We start from the raw sequence: 25,984 nt of genomic DNA, 5'->3' as shown, positions 1-25,984 counted from the left end.
GGAGGGAGTTGTTGTTGACACCTTCACCGTGAGCTGCCCATTTCCCATAGCAATGGTAGCAGATTTTCGCTGCAGAGATCCCAGGCCTGTACACAGGTATGCAAGAGTTAATGCATGGAGTGCATGAATGGAGTTCGCGCAATGTGCATGGCTGGACCCTATACTGTTACTGGGAGTGAGGGGGCGGTAATATGCTGGGCAGGTGGATGTGGGCAAGGCTTAGCATGTCCCTCCTAAATGCAAGTTACAGAGAACCTGTACATAGTCATGGGCACCCTGAATGTTAACTGGAGAACACTTATGGTGCAAGTGTACACAGTGTCTCTAAAAGCAGAGGTCCTGCTTGAAGAGGAAGTAAACTCTCTCACTCTGATGCTTCTTTTCATTTAGTCCATTATAATAAGTAATTATCAGACTATAGCCACTGTAATCCAGCCCAAATCGCACATTACTTATGTGTTTAAAGAAACCTTAAAAACTTGTTTTCAAGGGTTAGACAGCACCATCTTAAGTATTGTTTTCTGAGTCCACAGTGGAGTGTATTTCCGCCCTTACATTGAGCACTTCCTGTACTGTTAACCAAGCCTCCTTCTCAATCCAACGTTTCTATGGCAACCCTGCTTCCCTGTTCATAGCTTACTTGTTTATTTCATAGTATTTACTTGTGCCGATGTCTAATGTTTCCCTTTGTCAGACTTATCAGCTTCAGCTGATAAGAATGCAGTAGTGGCCAGGTTTAGACTGTATGTGAGGTCACATGGTCACATGGTATGTAGAAGGAAGCTCTGAGTGATTAGCAGAGTTCAGTTTAGTGCCATAGGAAGTCCTGATAACAGATAGATAAGCACATAGTGAATGTGCTGTAAATCAGGGGAGATCTGGGCATGCTCAGTGACTTCTTTCTACAGAACAACAAGGATTACAACAATACTAAGCAGGTAAGAAGATCTACAAGCAGTGTTCATTAGGGTTTTTATGCTGATTTACATGGGACAAAGTTGTGGGGGAGGGTTTACAACCACTTTAAGGTTGTGTATTCCGCTGCGGCAGCCTCAGCCTTGTCCTGGAGCAGGAATGAAAATGGCAAAGGAGTAAAGGTACCCCATGTGATCCTGTCACAGGTGCCTAGCATAGCCAAGAAGAACCCAGCCTGGGGGGGTAGTCCTCTAATGTGACCCAGACTTGGCGCCCAATGAGTTAATGGGAAAACATGGAGGAAAGGTCCATTATCACCCACCTACCCCCTTACATGCTGGTATTCGATGAGCAGGGACGCAGCTAGTGGTACACAATGGATACAAAAAGTTAATTTATGAGTGGAGTCAAGACAGAAGCTGAGTCCAGAAACAGCCGATCAAAAAAGGCACCAAATCGTAGGCAGGGTCAGGGTCAAGAATAAGCAGAGGTTGGCAACATGCAGATAGCAAGGTACAAAGTCATTAATCATAATCTTGGCCAGAAGTCCAGGCCAAGGTAGTTAATGGAGATGAGCAGCAATCATAAGCAGACAGGGATAATCCAAAAGCACATCATCTGGAAGCCTGGTCAGTAACAAAGTCAGTATAATTTTTAGGATCAGGGTCACAGGACAGCAAGAACATTTGGCAAAGATCCTTCCTATACAAGGCTCAGATCGAAAGGATAAGTTCACTTTTTGGGAAAAAAATAATAAATGTGCATATTTTGGCAGAGGAAAAAAAAGGGGAATTTGTTCTTTTTTTCCCCACAGGAGCCTAGAAAGCATTGCACCTGTGATCAGTAGACCACAAGTCCAATGTCAGGCTCCTGCAGACTTTAAGTAAATCTGTCTGCTTATACCTCCCTTATTATTGAGGAGCACTGTAATGGCAATTTATCATTAAGCGTATAAGTGAGGTAGGTAAAAATCACCATTACAGCACGAAGAACAATGAACTACAAGAGCGCTAATCAGTGCCCTCACAGTTCATTGAAAACTACAAGTCTAACGCAAGGAAAAATGGTACTTGTAGTTCATTCATTCACAGAACTCTGTGCATTAATGACAGCCACGCTGCTTTTATATTATGATAGCGAGTGCTGGAAGAAGAATCCCCCTTTAATTTTTTAAAGATGGAAGGGATTTTTCTTTCTTTTGTTGCCCAAGCTTTAAAAGATATGTAAACCCTAACAACGAACTTATCTTTTCTGCAATATTTTAGTCTGTTACAAATACCATTTATAACAGTGCAAAAAAAAAATCTGATGACCCCGCCAGGACTCTTGTTGATAACTTCCTGTGCTCTCTCTGCCACTGCTCCATTTTTACCATGACCTATGCATTCGGTAATTACCCCTTCCGTAAATATTCCCTTTTACTACCCATACCTGTACCGTTCCATTTCCCTCCCCCATTCCCAATAAATAGACCACACCGGAGTTTGGAGTATAAATTGGCCATAGCAGCCTTTTATTTTAACCAAAAAACCTTTAACCAAAATAAAATAAATAACTTTAATGTTAAATAGAAACATACTTATATATATATATATCTTGCAGCAGCAATTACAACTCCCAGTCGTTTGGTCTTTGACGGTACCTCGGTTCCATTTAACGTTACCCTTTTCCAAACCCACTGCGGGACCAAATTTTGTACCATACAAGGCCTCCGGCAGTTTAACAGCCCGGAGACAACCCCCACCTTCCCGCAGTGTCACCAAACCCGTATCCCAGCCTACCCTTCCACTGGGATACACCAAAAAGGGGGACATACCAGCTATGAGCCCCCCACACCGTTCCATCACCTAATTTCCTTTACCCCGTCAAAGACCAAAGACACCGCCACCGCCCGCAAGGCTGACCACCTTAGCCTTAAGGGCCCCTCCACACCCGCAGAGCCCTCTCAATCCCCCCCTGCACCCCCAGGGTCCAAAGGTCAGTTCCTACTGCCGTGAGATGTACTCCATCCCCCCTAAGGTACATGCCCACGTTCACCTCCAACTCCGTGTGCCGTATCACCAATCCCCCATTCCGGGACACAAACCTCCCCAGGGCCTTATTAACCTTAATCCTAGCCTTGTTGAGTCGAACCACCGAGCGAGCCATACGCCATGCGGTCCGCGCAACAATGTCCGACCAAATCACCACCATACTCGGAAAATCCCTCCGGAGCATGAGAAAATCCCTCTTTACATCCGAAACGATATCCCTGGTGGACCGGACCCCCAAGTCGTTCCCCCCCACATGCAACACCAACACATCCGGGGGCCTATCCAGTCTGGCGTACCTATGAAACTCCGGCACCACCCTTTCCCATTTAAGCCCGGGGATCCCCAACCACCGTATGCTTGCCTCCCCCCGGGAAATCCCCAGCTGCCTTCCTTCTGGCCTGACATCTGCTCTCCTGGCACCCCAAAAAACATAGGAGTGCCCCAAAATCCAGACGAGGCGTTCGCGACCTCCATCTGAAAGGAAAAACAAAATACTAAAGCAACTATGCAAAACCCGACCACGACCACTTAACACATACACCCCCCCCCCCACCACCTGTAAAACATGAACCAAAACCCCGAGCTCCGCTTACATCAGGTGTGGCCGCACGTACGACCTAAACCTCCGTGATTCCCAGCGCCCAATCCTCTTGACCACAGCCTCGTCCAACCCGCACCTGGCCGCCTCAGTGGCTGCCCCAATGCGGAAGGAGTGGGAGGCAAATTGAGAGCAATCCAAACCCCCGGCCCGCAGACACCTCCTAAACACAGCCACAAACTGAAAACGAGATAAAAAGGTGCCGTCTTGATGCACCAGCAACGGGCCCACCCCTTGCGGCCGAACCCCCAGGAATTCCGAAACCACCCTCACCGGGCATACTCCGGACCCCGGCAGCGCAAACAACCATACGTCCACCCCAGTCCCAGTCTGATCCGTCTTAGACCTACGCAGCCGCAAACGCACCCTATCAGCTCCCAAGGTCACATCTTGACCCAACAGACCCCCCCCAACAGTCTTTGCCGGACTGACCAACTCCCCCTCCCGAAAAGCCCCAAAAAACGCCAACGAAAAAGCGGCTCGGAACAACCGCACCTCATAATCAGAAGTGCACTGTTCCCCCAACCGCTCGCAGATAACCTGCAAGACCTGGGAGGTCACCGGCCTCCTCATATCCCTTCGTGGATTGCCCTTCTTGTACCCCTTAACCGCCTGCTTGACCCAAAAACTTTTTGTGTAATCAACCTCCCCCGCAACTTAAACCAAAAGGCCAGCGCCGCAAGCTTACGCTCAAGCAAAGACACCGACCCCAAGCGTTCCATGATCTTAGCTACAAAGCACAACACCAACAGCCCCTGATCGCCACCCCCACCCAGCTCAGCGTCCGCTAGCCGTGTAAAGTCCATCCATTCCTTCCACACCTTACTGTATGCTGCCCAGGTCGCACCGCTCACCGACCTCCTGATCCAGTCCGTGGCGATTCCAACGCAACCTCCCAGAGCCACCCCGGGCAGGGGATCCCCTCGCTCGCCGCCTCCGGAGCCAACGCCCGAAACCGCTCCCACTGGAATCGAGACAAGGCATCAGCCACGTTATTGTCCACCCCCGGTACGTGAACTGCATACAAAAATATGTTCGCTTGCAAACACCTCAGCACCAGGTGGCGCAGCAGCCGGATCACCGGCTGCGAAGACGCCGACATCCGATTGATCACCTGCACCACGCCCATGTTGTCACAGTGCAACCTGATCTTCAGATCCCGGCACGACTCCCCCCACAGTTCCATAGCCAGCACCACCGGAAACAATTCCAGCAGCACCAGGTTCTTCGCATACCCCGCCTCTACCCACGACCGGGGCCACGCCTCCGCGCTCCATTGCCCCTGAAAAAAGGCCCCATAGCCCGCTGACCCTGCCGCATCCGTCACCAACTCCACGTCAAAATTACTCACCGGCACCTTCATCCACACCGACCGTCCGTTGAAGCCTTCCAAAAAGGTCTGCCAAATCCTCAAGTCCTCCCTAAGTTCCCTTGTCAAACGAATGAAGTGGGTCGGAACCAGAACACCCGCCGTAGCCCCCGACAGCCGTCGGCAAAATATCCGCCCCATCGGAATGATCCGGCAGGCAAAATTCAACTTACCCAGGACCGACTGCAACTTCCGTAGCTGCACTTTCCGCACGCCGACCAACTCCCTCAGCTCCTGCTTCAGTCCCTCGACTTTGTCCTCCGGTAAGCGGCACTCCATCACCTCGGTGTCTATTTCAATGCCCAAAAAACTCAAGACCGTGGCCGGCCCCTCTGTTTTGTCGGCCGCTAACGGCACCCCAAAACGATCCGCAATGTGCTGCAACGTGGCCAACAGGATCGCACACACATTGGAGGACGGGGGGCCCACGACGAGAAAGTCGTCCAGGTAGTGAATCACCGACGCCCAGCCCGACACGTCGCGCACCACCCATTCCAAGAATGAACTAAACAGTTCAAACAAGGCACAGGAGACGGAACAGCCCATGGGCAAGCACTGGTCCACGTAAAACCGGTCCTGCCAAGAACACCCCAAGAGCCAAAAGCTCTCCGGGTGCACCGGCAACAGCCGAAAAGCCGCTTCAATGTCAGACTTCGCCATAAGGGCCCCCTTACCGTAACGCCGCACCCAGCCCACCGCCGCGTCAAACGACGTGTAAGACACCGTGCAGGCCTCGGGATCGATGGCATCGTTCACGGAACCCCCCTTTGGGAAGGACAGATGATGGATAAGCCGGAACTTGTTAGGCTCCTTCTTAGGCACCACCCCCAACGGCGACACCACCAAAACCGGCAACGGCTGTTCCACGAACGGGCCACTCATCCTACCCAAGGCAACCTCCTTAGCCAATTTTTCGCTAACCACCCCCGGATGCTGCAAGGCGGACCTCAAGTTCCTAGCCAACGGCGGAACCACTTCTAACGAACACGGAATCCGAAACCCCACCGCAAACCCCTCCCCCAGCACCCGCGCAGCCCTTTTGTCCGGGTACCTATTTAGAAAAGGACGCATCCTTTCCACCCTCACCGGGGTTGCTCCCCTTGAACGCAGGTTCCCCGGCGCGCTTGCCCTTTTTAAAACAACGGGAGAGGGAGTGAGAGCCACCGCAACCGGAACACTCATGTTTAAATCGACAGGACCCCCCGAACTTGCAGGCCCCCTCGTTAAACTGCCAGCAGACGCCCATTTTTTTCCCGGCCGGAAGTCCCGAGGCGGGGGTTCCCCCGGCCCCCCCCTGAAAAAACTGCGACGGCGTCCGCGCCGACGCCATCAACCGCATCCAAAGGCTGATATCCTTGTGGTCCCACCGAATATCAGGCCGCACCGCCCGCCGTTGCCTAAACTGCTCGTCGTAACGCAGCCAAGCCGTACCCCCATACACCCTATGCGTCTCCCCGATAGCGTCCATGTAACAAAACAGGGCCGAGCAATGCTCCGGCGCCGTTTCGCCAATCACGCTGGCCAGAATGGCAAACGCCTGCAGCCAATTGGGGAAAGTCCGCGGTATCAGCCGATACCGCCTCTTCTCCTCATCATCTTTTTTGGAGCTATCTGGCTTTACCCTATCCAGATTGAATTTTTCCAAGGGAAGCAACGAAAAGATCTCCACATACTCACCCTTCTTGATCTTCTCCCGCACCTCCTGCTTGAGATGCGCCCCCAACGGCCCTTCGTAACAGACATAAACCTCACACCTAGCCGCGTCCGCCAGCCGCACCAAATCCACCCGAGCCGCGGCCTCCTTTGCCGTCAGGTCGTCCCCCGTACTTACCGAGGATGCTCCAGCCACCGTCGCCTCCTGCCGCGAACTTACCTCCACACTCCCGGACACCGGCGCCTGCACCCCCGAGGGGGAGCCCGCCTCCAGCGACGCTGACACCCCAGCCCCGGGCCCCTGTAATACCTCACCCCCACGGGACGCCCCGTCCCCCGGAAGGGAACTCGAGCCCAACCCAGCCCCCAGACCACCCACCCAAGGTGCAACCTGCGGGGGGCCCGCGGACGCAAACCTCTGCAGCAGATCCTGTAAACCCCCCAACAGCGCCTGCAACGATCCCTGGGTCCCGCCTGAGGCAGGCAAACCGCCCGCCTCCCGCGGCACCCCCCCCCCCCCCCCCCCGCGCGGCCCCATGCCGCGCCCCCACCTACTCCCCCCGACAGACACCCCAAAGCATCAGGCAAAACGTGAGAAGGAAAATGAAGCCCCTTACCTGGCTGCGTGGGTCCCCTCCCGTCAGCCGTCCCTCCGGAAACTCCAGCCGCCGCCACTCGACCCAGGACGTCCTCTTCAGAACCCGACAGCTCCCCTTCGGAACGCGCATCTGCCTCGGACGGCATAGGCGTAGCAGACCCTCCGGCCGTGGAGCAGCCCGGGGGTGCAGCAGCTGTGCTAGTAGATGCTCTGTCGTCGCAGCAGGCCCGACCGACCCTCCTGCCGAGCAAGGCGCCCGCACTGCGTCCCCGTGCGGGCCCCGTAGGCCTGTCCCCGTCCACCCTCCGGGCTCCACTTCGGCTCCGCTCCGACCTGCCCGCCGCGTCTGGTAGCGGACGCGCAGGTGTGTCGCTGGATCTCCTCCGCCGGGTCTCCCCCCGCGGCGGCAGCACCGCGGCCGCAAGGGGGACCGTGCTCCGTCCGTCCCCTGACCGCGCCAGTGGGGAGGGGGTGACTGCTGACTCCAAGCCCCCGCTCCCCGAGTCCCGCCCACGAATAGGATTCCGCCCGGACCCCCCCCGAGCCCCCGCTGAGGACCGTTTCGCGGGGGGGGGCGGCGGGTCCGCTATCGGGCTCCTGGTAGGGCGCTGGACTCTGGTGGAGGGGCCAGGTGAGAAGCGCTCCGGTGGCCTGGACCGCCGAGCGCGTGGTGTGCCATCCCCCCCTCTACTGGCCCCCCGCCGCCGCACGTGTTATGGCCGCCACCTGCTCCTGTAACCAGTCCGCCCCACGTGTTCCCGCTGCCGCCCGGAGCCGCTCCAAAAGCTCCGCTACGTCCCCCATGCTAGGACAGTCCAGTAAAAGCCTCCCCGTGTGCTAAACACCCACCCGTCCCGCCCGCGGAGTCACCGTGCCGCTGGAGCTTGTCCTGTGTGTCCACACGCCTGAGCAACTTCTTCCTTATGACCCCACGCTTCCTGCCGTGGCTCCTCCCCTTACATTTATATCACTCCGCCCTCTCCTCTTCCCTTCCTGCAGTTCCACCCCTCCCTCTGTCTTCTCACTAGGATTAACCCTATAGGGGCTACCTAGCATCAGTCATGCCAGCCCTGCACCTCCGTCCAGCCTACGTTTTCGGGCTTCCCTTTTTCATTGTTCCTAGTTTTCTCTGTGGACTCGAAAACCCCTCTGTTCTATTTTAAGGAGAAGAGGGGGAGGTTTCAGTAGTCCTGTCGTCCTGGGTGAGTGAGTCTTGTATCCCTAGGACAGGAAGTGGGTTCCTGGCAGAATCACCTAGTGAAAAAAAGGGAAAAAAGAAAATGAATGTAGCCACCACATCCAAGGATTGGTAAGCTTCCATATATAACATTTTTGGTTCTGGGTTTTGTTATCTATACTCAGATGTCTAGCATAAGATAGCATGCTTGCAAACATTCTGTGATCCAAAATGTATCTAAACCTGAAACCAAAAATGTCTTATATTACATTTAATAGTCCTTTGCGTGGTGGCTGCATTTGTAACCTTTTTTTAAACACATTTTGCTTTATTTTCAACTGGTAACCCTGCAAATAACACATTTCCTGTCCTTGGGTAGGTAAATCACTCCTTCAACTGTATATACTGTATGGAGGGAACCATGGTTGTTATGCTGGGCTGCTCTCTTGATATGGATTACAAACATGTCTAGATCTCTTCATATCCTTTACATGGTGTAGCGCTATGCCGTAAGTGCCGTTGGTTTGTATTCCCAGGGTTATTTTTCTCTGTATAGCAGCAGCCAGGCACACAGCAACTTCCACTCCTCTGGCTCACAAAATAGTCTAGGTAGGGGGTTAGGGGTTGCCTTTTAACAGTTTTATGCTGATCAACTTGGATTGAACCTCTGGGGGAATCTAGGATGGAAAAGGACCTGAGGGTCCTAGTAGATGATAGGCTCAGCAATGGCATGCAATGCCAAGCTGCTGCAAGTAAAACAAACGATATTAGAATGCATTAAAAAGGGATCAACTCCAGAGATAAAATGATAATTCTCCCGCTATACAAGACTCTGGTCCGGCCGCACCTGGAGTATGCTGTCCAGTTCTGGGCACCAGTCCTCAGGGAGAATGTACTGGAAATGGAGCGAGTACAAAGAAGGGCAACAAAACTAATAAAGGGTCTGGAGGATATTAGTTATAAGGAAAGTTTGCAAGCACTGAACTTGAGGATGCTTGAGAGGGGATATGATTTCAATTTACAAATACCGTACTGGTGACCCCACAATAGAGATAAAACTTTTCAGAGAAAGGGAATTTAATAAGACACGTGGTCATTCAATAAAATTAGAAGACAAGAGGTTTAACCTTAAACTGTGTAGAGGATTCTTTACTGTAAGAGCGGCAAGGATGTGATTCTCTTCCACAGGCAGTGGTTTCAGTGAGGGGCATCGATAATTTCCAAAAAAATATTAGATAAGCCCCTTAACGACCACAACATACAGGGATATACAATGTAATACTGACATATAATAACACACATAGGTTGGACTTGATGGACTTGTATCAACCTCGCCTACTATGTAACTATATTGATTAGGGAGCTGTTGGATACTCCAGGACACAGAACAAGGGTGTGAGGACACTATTCCCCTAACTGGGTTTAGTAAAACTTTAAACTGAGTGTGGCAGGGGTTAACAACAACAGTCAGAGATTTTCTCTCCTTAGGTCTGTACTCACAGTGTCCCCTGGGCTTAAATATTTTGCTCAGGCTCAAGCAGGCAGGCTTCTCTGTAGAGCTCTCAGATAAGATCCTCAGTGGCATCCCTCTTTTGTCACGTAAAGGACTTGTAGGAGGATAGAACTGCCAGCTAAGCACATCTGGGACCTTGGTGGCAGAATCTTGAACAGAACCTCTACTCCTAGAAAAGGTGTCTGCACTCTGGGGCTCCAAAATGATTTATGCACTCCGCAACCACCATCTGGACACACCTCCCCAGGGATTGGCCAAAGCATAAATGTTTAGGCTGCTTATTTGACTCTCCCACCCACTATGTGCTTGAAATCTCCAGAAAACAGGGGAAAGCAATCAAACATGCAGTCTGCAGAGCCCAGAGCAGCCTAAAGCAATCACACGCTGCTCTGCTGATTACAGAAGAGCCAAAGAACTAAATTTACTAACCAAACCAAGCAGCCTATCTGGAAAGGCGCTACATAGAGCAATTGGTTGTTTATAGAAGAGACTTAGGAAGGAAGAGATTCTTCAGTACAGCTCACAGGAGGTAATGAGGACACTGCATTTATGTCAGGATCAACATGTATTTATTTATTTTTGAAATTGCTGGGAATGTTCTTAGCTTGAACAAAAATTAAAACATGTGGTCACCACATCTATGGACTGCAAGATGCAATATATTACAATTTTGTTCTTGGCTTTAGATATCCTTTTACAATACAACCAGAAACAACATGTTACCAATATTTCCATTGAAGCTCCCTTCCCCATTACCCAAACCCCCAAACTGTCAGCCAACGTGCCAAGGTTAAAATCTTGGAATGCGCACAACTCATTTTGGATGCAGAAACAACTAATTGACGGTCTTGTTCTCTGACAAGCATTCTGTGAATTATACACAGAAAAGTCCCTGGCTGGCAGAACAGCCTGTTCACAAAATATAGGAAGCCAGGACACGATATTCGCCAACTTGCCTAGAAAGTATTCCATCAACAGTATGTAGAAGCCTCAGATTGTTTACCAACACTGCCTGGTGTGATCCCTGCACAATGTTTCTGATGTACTGCTCCACAAAGCAGGGAAATCTCAACCGCGGGCAGACTAGAGAATTATCTCTCAAAGCCTTTGAAATGTAAAACTTTCCAGACACAGATGCTGGTACCTTCTCCATCTTTCGCACTTTCAAGAATTAATTCAAATGGTGCTTTATGCATTGACACACCTCCATAGACTCAGTCTACCTGGATGACATGGTCATCTGCTGACTTGGCACCATCCACAGTCAGCTTAACCGCATGCCAACCACTCAGTGTAGGAGTGCGGTGGCAGATGGTGCCCCGCTAGTGGCCGAATAGCGGCGCTAAAACGATGTAAAGCGGCCCTAAAATAGCGCCGATTTACCGCGGACGTCCTCCTGCAGCTCGGTGTGAAAGTGATCAGGGCTAAAAATGTGCTCTGTCACTGTACTAATGATACTGTCTGGGAAGGGGTTACCAACTAGAGTGATCAGAGGTAGACATGTGCATTAGTTTTCGTCCGAATTTCAGGTATTTTCATTATCGTTTTAACAAACGATAACGAAAGTGCAGAAACCGAAAAATGTAAGATCTGACAAACAAATGCTTTATTTTCATTTTCGTTGTGACAACAGTTGGATATAGATAGGAGATTCAACATGACACTGACAATAACAATCTGTGTCTATCGAAACTGTGGTCGAATGTGGTTTGACATAGAGAGAAAAGATTTGACATAGAGAGAAACAATCGCTGCTGGAATTGGGTGGGGGAAGTAAAATAAAAAATAATGATGATGATGAATGTTATTGGCTGATTGTAACCAAAGAGGAGGAGCAGTAAAATATCTAGAACTAAGTACACTCCTACAGCCAACTTACTTTCACTTACGATTGCTAGCAGAGAGAGACACACACACTGAATCATTTCAGAAGACAGTCAATCTTAGTGGTCCGTTTATCAGAGAACCTGAATTATTTAGCAATTAAGCATAAGCACAGCAGCAGAACAATAGTGAAGGAAGCTACAGTTCAGCTTATTTTTTTCATAATAATCTGCTGCTATTGTGTTAGTGTTGTGAACTTTATAGTGATACTAGTGTTGCTAGTGTTGTGATAGCCTCAGAGGCTGCCCGTGTTGTGGGGGGGGGGGGGGGATTTATTATTATATATTCTGTATTATATATATTGAGATTCTATATAGATTCTATATACCCTATCTTGTTACCTGTCTGATCAGTGATCACTATCACCAGTCCATTTTCTGTTTGAATTATATACATTCAACATGAACGACAAAGATTCGACAAAGCAGCGAAAAACACACATGTCAAATCTTTGGCTTATGGTGTCTGTCGAAAGTTCTAAGAAGATTCAATGGAGCAGCTAAACTATACGGAGTCATACAGTTTAGCTGCTCCGTCGAATCTTCTTTGAACATTCGACAGACACCATAAGCCTTCAATGACAGATTCAACCTCAATATATTTGGATTTTCGGACGAATGCAATTTTTAACAAAAAAATCAATAAATAAAAACGAATTTCGGGAGTAACTAAATAAATGCATTTTTCGGACAAAAACAAAATTCCGAAATGAAATATTTCAGTGAGCACATGTCTAATCAGAGGGTTAAAGTGGTTATATACTCACATTTTACAATTTTACCTACAGGTAAGCCTGTAATATGGATTACCTGTAGGTAAAATTAATATCTCCTAAACCTGTACGGGACGGTACGAGATTAGATTGCACCTGCCTACATGCTTATCACAAGTAGGGGGATCTTGAGTGTGTTCCATCTAGGATCCAAACCTATGAGGAAGTTACCTCCTGTACAGGCAAATCAACTGTGACCAAGGCATTTCCCATCTCAGAGCCACACAAATACACATCCCAGCCACAGATGGTTGGCCCATAAAGGTGACGGCTTCCTGATGGGCCTCACACATGCAGTTTCAGATCCTACTCTAAACACACCCAAGCTTATCCCTAATCACAAGACTAGCATGAGACTTTTAACCCAGGAGTTTCTTATATACCGCACATTCATGTGTTATGTACCAGGCCTAAATCGCTTTTTTAAGCTCAATCCAGCCCAGCCATACTTAGTTCTCTTCTTTCTGGATAAAATATGATCCTGTAATTACATCTTCAGTTTACTTCAACCGAGTTTAATTACCTGGCCAAAAGACTCAATAGAGTATGTCACCCGGTCCAATGGCTTCATTATCCAGTCAGCTGAGAATAATCTGTGCTGCCTAAATAAATAAGTCATTTGGTTTGCCTAAACTGGAATCTGATTCTATTTTCATATTTTACTTTGCTTCTGAAAGCTAGAGAGCAATTCAGGACATCAAGTAAAATCAATACTTGAGCTGCAAATGCAATCCAAACAATGCTGTTGCGCTGAAGTCAGAAGCTACATTCCCATTTTGTATCTAAGAAAGCATTTTAGACAGATTCAGCGAGCTTTGACCTCCAAGCTCTTGTGCCAATACGTACAGGAGTGGCGCTGGGAGCACCTGAAAAAGGTGTGTATCTCACATTTATTGCGCATTTTCTTGCCTACTGCGCATCATGAACTTTCCCCCCTGCAACTGGACTTTGCTTCCACATTTATCTGGATGTATCTTTATTGGTGTGCGCAGCCTATTGCATTAAGTTGTGCACACCAGAGCACAAACACACATGCGTATATATCAGTAGAGCAGTGGACAATATCAGTAGAGCAGAGATTGGTGTCATTTGAGGTTTAATTTGAGGATATGTATATCCAAATCAGAAAAAGGGTTTAGGAATTACAGCTCTTAAGAATAACCATCCCCCTTTTCAGGGGACCAAAAGTAATCGGACAATTGAATCAAAAGCTGTTTCATGGCCAGGTGTGGGCCACTCCTTTGTTGTTTCTTCATCAATTAAGCAGGTAAAAGGTCTGGAGTTGATTTTAAATGTGGTATTTGCATTTGGAATCTATTGTTGTGAACCTACATCATGCGTTCAAAGGAACAGTCCATTATAAGGCTTCAAAAACAAAACAAATTCATCAGAGATGGCAGCAACATTAGGAGTGGCCAAATCAACAGTTTGGTACATTCTGAGGAAAGAAGAATACACTGTGAGCTCAGCAACATAAAAAGGCCTGGACGTCCATGGAAGATGACAGTGGTGGATGATCGCAGGATCCTCTCTATGGTAAAGAATAACACATTCACAACATCCATACAAATGAAGGACACTCTCCAGGAGGGCAAATACAGAGGGTTCACCACAAGGTGCAAACCATTCATAAGCCCGAAGAATAGATAAGCCAGATTAGACTTTGCCAAAAAAATCTAAAAAAAGCCAGACCAGTTTCGGAAAAGCATTTTTTGGATGAATGAAACTAAGTGTGGAGAAGGCTTGGAACAGCTTATGATCAAAAGCACATAACGTCATCTGTAAAACATGGTGAAGGCATTGTGATGGCATGGGCATGCATGGCTTGCAGTGGCACTGGGTCATTGTTGTTTATTGATGATGAGACAGAAGCAGCCGGATGAATTCTGCAGTGTTTAGAGATATACTGTCAGCCCAGATTCAGCCATATGCAGCAAAGTTGATTGGACGGCGCTTCACAGTACAGATGGACAATTATCCAAAACACACTGCAAAAGCAACCCAGGAGCTTTTGAAGGAAAAGAAGTGGAATATTCTGCAATGGCCGAGTCAATCACCTGATCTCACCCAATTGAGCATGCATTTCACTTGCTGAAGGCAAAACTAAAGGCAGAAAGACCCTCATACAAAGAACAACTGAAGACAGCTCAGTTAAAGCATCAGAAAGGAGGAAACACAGTCTTTGGTAATGTCCATGAGTTACAGACTTCAGGCAGTCATTGCAGTAAAGGATTCTCAACAAAATATTAAAAATGAACACTTATTTTTAAAGATTATATTCATTTGTCCAATTACATTTGATCCCCTGAAAATGGGGGGACTGGGTATAAAAATGGTTGCAGTTCCTAAAATTTGTACTTGATATTTATGTTCAGCCCCTTGAATTAAAGCTGAAAGTCTGCACTTCAAATTCATTTGAATTGTTTAATTTTAATTTTATTCTGGTGGCATACAGAGCCAAAAGTATTACAATTGTGCCTGTGTCCAAATATATATGGACCTAACTGTATAAAATAACTACCGTATTTATCGGCGTATAACACGCACTTTTTCCCCCTTAAAATCGGAGGAAAGTCGTGGGTGCATGTTATACGCCGATCCCCACTGTCTGTGATGCTAAAATACTGAGCAGCGCCGAAAAAGACCGAGCGGAGCCGAGCAGACGGCTCGGCCTTTTTCGGCACCGCTCTGTCTTTTTCGGCGGCGCTCGCTCGGTCTGTCTCGGCGGCAGGATATTTAAACAGGGGCAAGGCTGCAAACGGCGCTGGGGAGCTGGAAATGACACTGGCAAGCTGCAAATGACACTCTGCAAGGCTGCAAACAGCGGTGGGCAAGCTGCAAATGACACTGATCATTCTGCAATTATGGACAAGGCTGCAGATGCACACTGATAAGGATACATTGACGGGCATTTAAATGTAAGTTTTTTTTCCCTTAAACTTCCCTCCTAAAACTTTTTTCCTTAAAATGCCCTCCTAAACTTGGGGTGCGTGTTATACACCGGTGCGTGTTATACCCTGATAAATACGGTATATACAGTATACTTAGGTATATGTGCACATTTCAGCCAGGACTTTCGTTTGGGCTCTTTGCTGATCTTTCCTATTTGTACATTGGATGCATTTACTATTATTATTGTTCTATAATATGAATGAATGAATGAATGAAATACTTATATAGCGCACAATGCGAACTGAATCGCCTCTAGGCGCTGTGGCGAGCTTTGATCATCTGCTAAAAGAGGAAGGTCTTGAGTTTTTTCCTAAAAGCCAGGTGATTTTCTTCCAGGCGGATGTTTATTGGTAGAGCATTCCATAGCCGAGGCCCTTGGACAGCGAATCTCCGATCCCCCTTGGATTTATACCGGGCTTTGGGCACGAGGAGGAGGTTTTTGTTGGCTGATCGAAGACTGCGGTTTGGTGTGTAATGATTTATTTTCTCCATTAGGTATTGCGGAGCTTCTCTATGCACGCATTTGTGGGTGAGGCAAAGGGTCTTGAACGTGATCCGATTTTTTACGGTTAGCCAATGTAAGCTCCTCAGTGAAGGAGAAATGGATTCCCAGGGTTTTTTTCCTGTTATCAGCCTTGCCGCCGTGTTTTGGATCAGTTGTAATCGCGCAAGTTGATATTGTGGTAATCCTATGTAAAGCGAGTTTGCGTAGTCCAGTCGTGAATTAATGATTGTTCCAACTACCACTGCTTTGTCATTCTTTGGGATAAAAGGGATGAGTCTGCGAAGCATGCGCAGCAGATGGTGAGATCGACTGACTACTGCTCCTATTTGCGCATCCATTGACATTTGTGCGTCTAAAATAACCCCGAGACTCTTCGCTTTGGTCTTTGGGGAGATAGTCTGCCCAAAGACGGTTGGTGGAGACCAGGAGGTTTTGGTTGCGGGCTTATGATTTGGGTGTAAGATAAGAAGCTCTGTCTTTGATTGGTTCAGCTGGAGGGAGTTGGTGGTCATCCAGTCCTCTATTGATTTGAGGCAGTTTTCAAGTTGTTGTTGGTGATCTTTTTTTCCATTGATCCGGAAATAAAGTTGCGTGTCGTCAGCGTAAGAGTGGAAGCAGAGATCTGAGCATCTGATGATTTGAAGGAGTGGGCGAATGTAAATGTTGAAGAGAACGGGTGACAACGGAGAGCCTTGAGGGACTCCGCAGGTGACTGCCCGAGTTTCGGAGAGGAATTTTCCTAGTTTCACTGTCTGTGACCGATTTCCTAGGAAGGACGCGAACCAATGGAGATCTATGTCTTGGACTCCGGCTACTTCTGTGAGGCGGACGAGTAGAGTATTGTGATCTACTGTATCAAACGCTGCACTTAGGTCTAGCAGTACGAGGAGACATGGCTCTCCGTCATCTGCCGCTTCGAGGGCGTCATCCCAAATCTTGAGGAGAGCTGTTTCTGTTCCATGACCCGGGCGGAAGCCTGATTGCAGCGGGTCCAGGAGTTTGTGAGTATCCAGGTGAAGTTGTAGCTGATGTACTACAGCTTTCTCCATGATCTTAGAAATGGTGTTGAGGCTTGTAATTGGCCTACGGTTGTTTGGATCCTGAGGGTCCAGGTTTGGTTTCTTGAGTAGAGGTTTGACGATGCCTTGTTTGAGGATGCTGGGAACAATCCCTTCGTGGAATGATCGGTTTATGAGGTGGGTTATGGTTGGAGCCACGATGTCGGAGCATTCTTTCAGTAGTTTTGTGGGGATGATGTCAATAGGTGAGGTACTGTCACGCAGTTTATTAATGATGTTTTTTGCGGTGTCTACGGTAATTGGGGATAGTGAAAATTTTGGCGGTTGCGGTATGTTGGTGCGGACATCCTCTTTATGTATTTGCTGGCTGAGGTCGGATGTTTTCTTCTGACAAATTGTTTCCCTGATGGTTTTGACTTTATCGATGAAAAAATCTGACAGTTTGTCACAGTAATCCTGGGATTCGCTTTCTGGGGGTTCTAGGCACACCGGATTCATTGATTGATTAACCAGTTTAAACAGTTCCCGTGGTTGGTTTTCGGCCGTTGAGATTGTATATGAGAAGTGGTCCTTTTTGGCTTTGAAGATTGCTTTCCGATAATTCTCTGTCAGACCTTTGTAGTTAAATAGGTTTTCCTCGGTGGGATTTCTTCTCCATGTTCTTTCCGCTCTTCTGCGTTCTTGCTTTAGTACGGAGAGGGAGCTATTAAACCATCCAGCATTTTTCTTCCTGATGAGAGCCCTGCGTTTTGGTGCTACCGAGTCTGCTGATTGCAGTAATGCCTTGTTCAGGGAGTTGAGTGTTTCCTCCGTAGAGTGGTTTAAGGTTATTGTAGATATTTTTTTGGACAGAGTGGTTTTGAAGGCTTCGGAGTACAGTTTTTTATGCGATCTGGTCCAGTGCGTTGTTACAGGTTTCCGTTTTGCGTTGGTGATGTTGGTAGTGATTTTGAATTTGATGGCGTGGTGATCCGTCCATGGCAGAGTTATGTTGTCGCATATGTTGACGTCGATGTTCTGTTTGAAAATGAGGTCCAGGGTGTGTCCTGACCCATGCGTGGGAGTCTTTATCAGTTGCTGTAGACCCAGTTCTTCTAGTTGATTGATGCAGGCAGTCGCGATGGGGTCTTTAGGCTCGTTTGCCCAAAGGTTGAAATCTCCGAGTGCCAGGAAATTTTTGAATTTTAGGGTGTGCATTGCAAAGGATTCCGTGAGGGGTGAAAGAAGATTGGACTTTGGTCCCGGAAGCTTATATTGTTTCCATACTATTGTGCATCAGTAGCAGATGGTGCCCCCCTCACCCTCATTGACGCCGCCATCACCACCCCCCCCCCCCCCCCATGCGTGGGAGTCGGACAGGAAGGAGACGGTGATCAGAGGCCTTACCTTTAGAAGTTCAGTTCACCCGGTTCCCCTGACTGCTGGTCTCAAGCAGCCCGAGATTGAGAGTATGCCAAAAGAAGAGCCGGGGCTTCTCCTCCCGGCCAAACAGGAAGTGGGTCCTGAGACTCCCTGGCCAATCGGGTCTCAGGACACACTTCCTGATTGGCCGGGAGGAGAATCAGGCAGACAATAGCGAATATTAATTTGCTATTGTCACACAACTGGCTGGGCTCAGGGGTCAATTAGAGCCTCAGGCTCTAATTGTGTGCTTCAAAAAAAAAAATTAAGAAATCCATGTGTCAGTGCCCTGCATGTAGATTAGGGGCCGGGCGCATGGATTAGAGGGGCACCAATGGTGTGCATCTAAATGCTTATGGTCAGGTCTTTTCTTCTCAGAAAACAGGTGCAGGAACTTGCCCTCCCTGGCCAACTCTCCACCCCCCAACCCCGCTATTCCTCAGGGAGAGAAGTAAAGCAAGGCCAAATCTGCACATTGCTCAAGGCACAAGAGGCACAGAGTACTCAGGAGCGCACAACACACAGGCCTTAGGAGTGCATACTGTGCAGTGTGCGTATCACAAAGGACACAGAAAAAAATCAGCACAAAGGACAGTACTTACATATCTCTCCCTATATAACCACCTATTGCTCACCCCTGGTCCCCTCATACACAGCTCACCTCTGCAACTCTTGTCCATGGCTCACCTACACCCCCCATTCACATCTCACCTCTTCTTCCCCCGTCCATAGCCCACCTCTTTTTTAGCCCCTCTCCATAGCTCACCTCTTCTTCCCCCTGTCCATCCCACCTTTTTTTGCCCCCCTTCTGCAGCTCACCTCCTCTCTCCCCATTCACAGCCCATGTCACCCCCCCCCCCCCCCCCATCCACAGCTCCCCTCTTTTCCCCCACCCACAGCACACTTCTGTACCCCAGCCCAGAACTCCACTCTGCACCCCTCTCCACAGTTCACCTTAATATCCCCCCCCACAACTCTCCTTCGCCCCCTCTGTCAACAACCACCCTTCCCAGCTCTTGCCTTTGTACAACCTGCCCCTCTCATTGCACAGGTCTCACTTTGTGAAACTTGCCCCATTCTTCCTTTACAGCTCTCACCTCTTTTCACAGTTTCACCCCCGCTTCACAAATCGCCCCACTTCTCATCTGTCACCTCCCCAAAGATGCCTCCTGGCACAACAGCTCGATCCCCACTGGAATTCACATTTAAAGTGATTGTAAGCCTAGGTTCACATTGGAGCGGGTTCAGCTGAAAGCCGAGGTCTGCCCACCACTGCAAAAATTAAAAGCCAGCAGCTGCACATACTGCAGCTGCTGACTTTTAATGATTGGACACTTACCTGTGCTGGAGACCAGCAATGTCGGCGCCGCAGCTGATGTTTCCATCAGCTGTCTGGTGCATGCTGCCTCCATTGTGAGTAAGGGAACCCAGCAATGTAGCCTTTCGGCTTCACGCCAGGACCCCTACTGTGCATGCGAGAGGCTCCGCTCCTCTCTCCTACTGGCCCAGCGACAGGGGGAGGAGGAGGGAGCCCCAGCCCTGACGTCAATACTCGCAGCTGAGGCTCCCGGAAGTGGGGAAAGCATACCTGTGAAAGAAAGGTGTGCTGTCCCCCCCCTCCCCTGAAAGGTGCCAAATGTGGCACCGGGGGGAGGGGGGAATAAAATGAGTGGAAGTTCCACTTTTGGATGGAACTCCTCTCAACACGCACGATTTCTAACCCAACAATGCAATCCGACTTCAGCGCCGATTTGACATACATCTGTGCGGGTTTCTGTACAGATATCTATACAAATCGCCCCCTTAAAGTCACCAAAAGTAGTACAGCAACTACCGTGTTTCCCCGAAAATAAGTCTGGGTCTTATATTAATTTTGACAACAAAAGACCCAGTAGGGCTTATCTTCAGGGTAGGGCTTATTTTTGGGGTAGGGCTTGTCATGTGCTGGGTTCTATCCCCATCTCCCTCATTGCCTGTCAGAAATCCCCAGTGGCCAGTGGAAAGTGCTGTAAAATCCTAAAAAGCACTGCATTACAGTCCTATACAATGTAAACTGTGCATGTCTCTGCAATTCACCTGTGACAAACACTGTACCTTCCTACAGCGCCGCTCAGCTCTTCTGTGACCTGCCTGATCAGTCTTCTGTGCTCCTAGCACTGCAGAGGGAGTGGGGCCCAAGATCCCCCGCTGGCAGGTGGCAGAGGAGGAGGAGAGGAGAGCAGCAGGGGATCAGCTAAGCGCCAATTGGCGCTTCCATGGCCAGCCTGATTGGTCTTCCTCACTAGAGCCCCCGGTGACAGCTGGGAGAAGAGGAGAAAATCAGCGGGGGATCCGCTGAGCACCAAGTGGCACTGCAGCAAAGGTATTCCCCGCAAACAGTCCACAGAAACAATACACAGTCTAGACTACACAACACTATAATACAGTGCATTTTAGGACTTCACAGCCCCTCAAACTAGGGCTTATTTTCGGGATTGGGTTTACATTTCAGCACTCCCCGAAAATCACAGTAGGGCTTATTTTTGGGGAAACAAGGTACTTTTGGTAATCAGTATGGCGCCGAACCGATTCGGACGGTGCCATTGTTGGCAATAGCCGGTGATTTGGCATGACATGTCAAATCGCATGCCAAATCATACTAATGTGAACCTAGGCTTATGATTTAGAGTTTTTATTTTTTTTAAATAATAAACATATTATATTACCTGCTCTGTGCAATGGTTTTGCACAGAGCAGCCCTGATCGTCGTCTTCTTGGGTCCCCCGCCGGTGCTCCAGGCCCCTCCCCCTGCTGAGTGCCCCCAGAGCAAGCTGCATGCTCTGGGGGGCACTCGTGCATGCTCACTCCCGAGCAGCCTCTGTGTGTCTCGGCCCAGCCCCCTCCTCATTGACTGTGATTGACAGCAGCAGAAGCCAATGACTCCTGCTGCTGTGACTCAACCAATGGGAAAGCAGAGACTCGGGAGAGCTTCTGCTTTCATGCAGAGTGCTGGATGAAGTCCCAGGTAAGTATAAGGGGAGGCTGTGGGGGTAGCACTGGATGAAGGTCAGGCTCAGGTAAGTATAAAGGGAGGCTGTGGGGGTAGCACTGGATGAAGGTCAGGCTCAGGTAAGTATAAAAGGGGGCTGAAGGGGTAGCTGCACACTGAAGGTTCTTTACCTGCATGCATACAATGCACGCAGGTAAAAAACCTTCAGCTTTTAGAACCACTTTAACTGATAGGCTGGCCTATATAGCATGTTACTTCTATGGACTCTAGCAGTTACTGGTGGCATGAGCAGGGTTCCTCTTGAATGATGCAGATGCTCCACAACATCATCAAAGCACACAAGGAGACATAAACTTACCTTGATGACAAAGGTGATGATGTCATTGTGCACACGCACTAAGGCCAGAGGCAGTCTACAGACCGCATCATCTGCTTAGCGACGTTCTCTTTTAATTGCGCACTTCAAGGATATTTTATTATGCACAACTTGTAAACAAACCATGGCTTTGTTTCTTTTTTAAAAGATAAGCAGTACATTTTATCTCAGTGTTGTTCATATTTTTACAGTGATTAATACCGAGCCGTTCTCATTAGCTGAGCTGAGTGGAATATTGCAGGCAAGGAGCTGAAACAGCAGGAGAGCAATGTGTGTAATTATGTGCAAAACAACAACGGGGATATACATATCACCAACAACAATGTCACCAGAGCTGGCTCTCCATATTATCCATCTATACAACTGTGCAGAAATTATGCATAGCAACAAAGTAAATATACGTCGGTGATCAATAGCTTCCTCTGTAATATCTCTATCTATGCAATAGTGTATAATTATGTACACAATTATGAGTGAAACAACAATAAGAGCATACATACAGGAGCATTATAGCTCTATAGCTATCTATTTATCTATCTATCTATCTATCTATCTATCACAAATATTGTATGTAGCAAGGGCCCCAACCCCTAGAGGCCTAATGGTGACCTCCAGAGTCAGGGCGAGCTGACATCCTTCTTTGTAGATTGGGTTACTAGGTATAGTGGGTGGAATGCAAGAAAGAATGATTGGGCGCCAGTCACTTTTTGAATGCGAACAAAAGAGATTTATTGTCTCTTATCAAAAACTGGGGGGGAAAGAGGGTTAGGGCCTGAACACCCTTAGGCAGATGCAATAGCAATTGGCAGACTCAGAGATAGAATAGGCAGACACAATAGGCAGACAGCTATACAGGTTACATAGTTATATAGTTACATAGTTAGTCAGGTTGAAAAAGGACACAAGGTTGAGAGCCTTTAAGCTGGTTGCAGCTTTGTATTTGTGGAACTGCTGTCTCATATGGCAGCTGAACTTGTAGGTTGACTTAAACGCAGATCTGTAAACACATACCGGACTTAGTATCTCCATTGTGTAGGACCTGGCCTCCATCTCACAGCCTTCCGCTGTAGCCTTCCTCACTGAGCTCCCAGTCTTCTCACCAGACCTTCAGATCCAAGCCGCCCGCTGGATCCCCTGAGCTCTTCCACAGCTAACCCACTGTACACTCCAAGCGTCACCCACGCTACCTGCTGGTTCCCTAGCTTGGCTCTCAGCTAACCTGCTGAATACCTTCAAGTGTCACCCACACTCACCCGCTGGGTCCCTGACTTGACCGCTGAAGCTTTCCCAACTTGTTCACCATCCCCGTCTAGTGAAAAAGGCTGCTCTGGTACTTCTTCAGACTTCACAAACCTGATTCCCCAGAGAGCAGAGTTTAAGCCCCAGCCTGCTTCTTCACCAGGGCCCCTGATGGTGGTGAATCACAGATCTAGGAGAACCACTGCAGCAATGAGATAAGAATTACATAGGCAGGAAACTGCAGGCTAAACCAGCCCTTTTCAAACAGGGTGCCCAGGCACCCAGGGGTTCCTTGAGGTTCCTTCAGGGGAACCTTGGCAAAATGCCTAAAAGAAGAAAAAAGTAGAAAAATGGATACAAGTCAGCACATAGATCAAGGCTGCCTTTTAGTTACACAAAGCCACAGGTTTTTATTGTGCACCATTACAACCTTCCAGCCACCTAACAACCAGTGATGCCATCCGTGTTGATAAGAAGGATGTTGATCGCCTGGATAGCATCCTTGTTTGACCCTCCCCTACCCCTCTCCATCAGCACTGGGGTCACAGCTGAGTGATTGAGAAAAACAGAGAGAAATTGTTAGAATCCTTTTTTACATTTTAGAATGGGGTGCCTTGGGATTGTCCATAATTTCAAAGGGTGACTTTAGATTGACCATAATTTTAAAGAGTGCCTTGGTTAAAAAAAAGGTTGAGAAACACCCTTAGCCCTGAGACCACTGGAGCAGGTCCTGACTGAGGTCCTGCCTGAAGAGTCCAAATGAAAGAAAAAAAAGAACATTATACCAGTATGAGCTGCATCAAACTGTCCTCCTTTGGCCTGATGTGCGCTGTTTCATTGGGAAGCTTGTGGGTTGCCACTTTGCTTTTATATTCAACAATTGTATCTTTAATTGAACAGAATCCATGCAGGCTTGTTCTTTTTCTTCTTCAGATTTCTAGAGCTGATGGATCCATGTGCACCAGAAGGATGTTGCTAAAATTCCAGGACAGTCCTGTGAAACTTGTGACAATATATTGAGAGGTATGAGATAGATATCCCATATGTAGCCACACTGCCTTAAGCATAGCTGTCTATATACATTTAGTATTTGCTAGGCTGTAGGTAGCCTGAGCTGGATAGATTAGCTTTCTTGGGTCTCTCAGGGCTCTGGGTATTGTTTTCTTTTGCCTACTGCTTGGGATTGTCCCTGACTACCCTAATCAGCATTATTCATTTATCTGTATCCCCCTGGCCAACCACTGGGAGGTTTTTTGCCAGTGGTGCAGGCTAGGACAAGGTTTCAATATTCAGGAGTAACCTTGGCAAGACAGTCTTCCACAGCCACATGTCTGGGGGAGGGATGTAGGTGGCTGTAAGATACTTCCAGGCCTGCTGACTGAGTAGAGTGTCTGAACAGAGACCTGGGTTCAAGGCCTAGTATACCTGATTGGGGTACCAGAGAAGCTAGGTGAAACTTTGTCTTCAACTAAAGTGTGGTGGCTTTTCCCAAAGGAATTGACAGCTGAACAAGAGTCTTACAGTCAAAACCTGATTTCACAGAATGCTGGGTTGGCTTAAAGGTCTTCTATCTGTGAAGGCTGCAATTCTTTTCCTTCATTTGGAGCCCATCATCAAGTCCATGGCTGTCTTTTGCTATAACCCTCTCTCCCAGGAGTGTTGTGTGAGAGTTCCTGAAAAGTGCGATAGATAGATAGATAGATAGATAGATAGATAGATAGATAGATAGATAGATGTTGGTGATTATTCAAAGGCTGCATCCTTTAAACGTGGGGGAGCTCACCAGTGACATATGGCAGATAGATCCAGTGTTTCTCAACCAGGGTGCCATTTGGGTTCCCCTGCTGTACCACAAGCATGGGACCCGGTTTCCCCTGGATCAGGGTCATGAGTTTCCATGGTTTGGGTAGGCTAGCCACCAGCGCCATAACATCCAATGACAATCTACAGCAGTACACACTACGTCATTCGTTGCCACAATGTTGGCGGCCATCCCGCTTACACCATGGAAATTCATTACACTGATCCAAGGCAGTCCGCAGAGCCGCCTTCAGCATTCAGGAAAGAATGGAAGTCTGGTTTCTCCCACCCTCTGCCAGGCTGCTGAAGCCAAAATGTAGGGATCTGATGTGATGGGGGCCTCTGTTATTTGGGGGAGCCTTGAGCCTTGCGGTGGTGGGGACTCTGATGTGATAAAAGGACTTGGTGGGAATCTGATGGGATGGGGGGACTTTGATATATATAAGGAGAGCTCTGACACATAGGGGGTATATGGCCTACTGGGAACTCTGACATTATGGGTGGCCTCTAACATGAAGGAGGGCTCTGATTTGAGAGGGGAACTCTAATGTGAAGAGGGCTTTTGATGTGAAGTTAAATTCACCAAGCTGGTTGTGTGCATTGACCAAAGCTCGGGTTCCCCATTGATAAGTAACATTCAAGTTTTTTACATTTTAGCCTGGGTGCTTTGGAACTTTGCAAATTTTTAAAGCGTGCTACAACTGAAAAATGGTTGAGAAACGCTGGAATATGCCAGAGTGAAAAGCATAGACAGAGAACCCCCTTTCAACAAATTTTTATAATGTCTGAGCCTTGCCACTGAACCAAAGTGCCTAAATGAAAGGCAGACCAGTGCCTTTACAAAGACTTGTTACATGAAGGAGTGGGGTTAATTTACTAAAACCGGAGAGTGAAAAATCTGGTGCAGCTCTGCGTCAGCTTCCAGATTTTTTGTCAAAGCTTAAAGCGGAGGTCCACCCTAAAATGGACCTCCGCTCATCGGAATCCCCCCCCCCCGGCGCCACAATCGGCACCTTTCAGGGGGGAGGGGGGTGCAGTTACCTGGATAATCCAGGTAACTGCACCCACTTCCGGGCTAGCTCTCTGCGGAAAGGGGCGTACGTTACGCCCCTTTCCGCAAGCGCCCGCCCCCTTCAGCAAGTGCCCCGCTGCCTGCTGGGAAACACACAGCTCCCAGAGGCAGCGGGGACC

The 25,984-nt window shown here is 48.4% G+C and overlaps 1 long non-coding RNA gene across 2 annotated transcripts in view; it reads right to left on the bottom strand.

Annotated features, from left to right (window-relative positions):
* Positions 1-25,984, bottom strand: part of LOC143942019 (uncharacterized) — a 121,170-nt gene that overhangs the window by 25,887 nt on the left and 69,299 nt on the right. Inside the window, exon 3 of one of the 2 annotated variants that reach the window (XR_013264634.1) lies at positions 8,304-8,420. The exons of the other annotated variant lie outside the window; for it this stretch is intronic. This is a non-coding gene — a long non-coding RNA (uncharacterized LOC143942019). Of the gene's footprint in view, positions 1-8,303; positions 8,421-25,984 lie in introns of those variants that run through there. 2 annotated transcript variants of the gene reach the window in all.

Source organism: Lithobates pipiens, unplaced genomic scaffold, assembly GCF_037356315.1.
Source record: "Lithobates pipiens isolate NorthernLeopardFrog02 unplaced genomic scaffold, aLitPip1_a1.2 Scaffold_30, whole genome shotgun sequence".
NCBI classification, from domain to species: Eukaryota; Metazoa; Chordata; class Amphibia; order Anura; family Ranidae; genus Lithobates; species Lithobates pipiens.
This window is presented reverse-complemented; position numbering and strand designations above follow the sequence as displayed.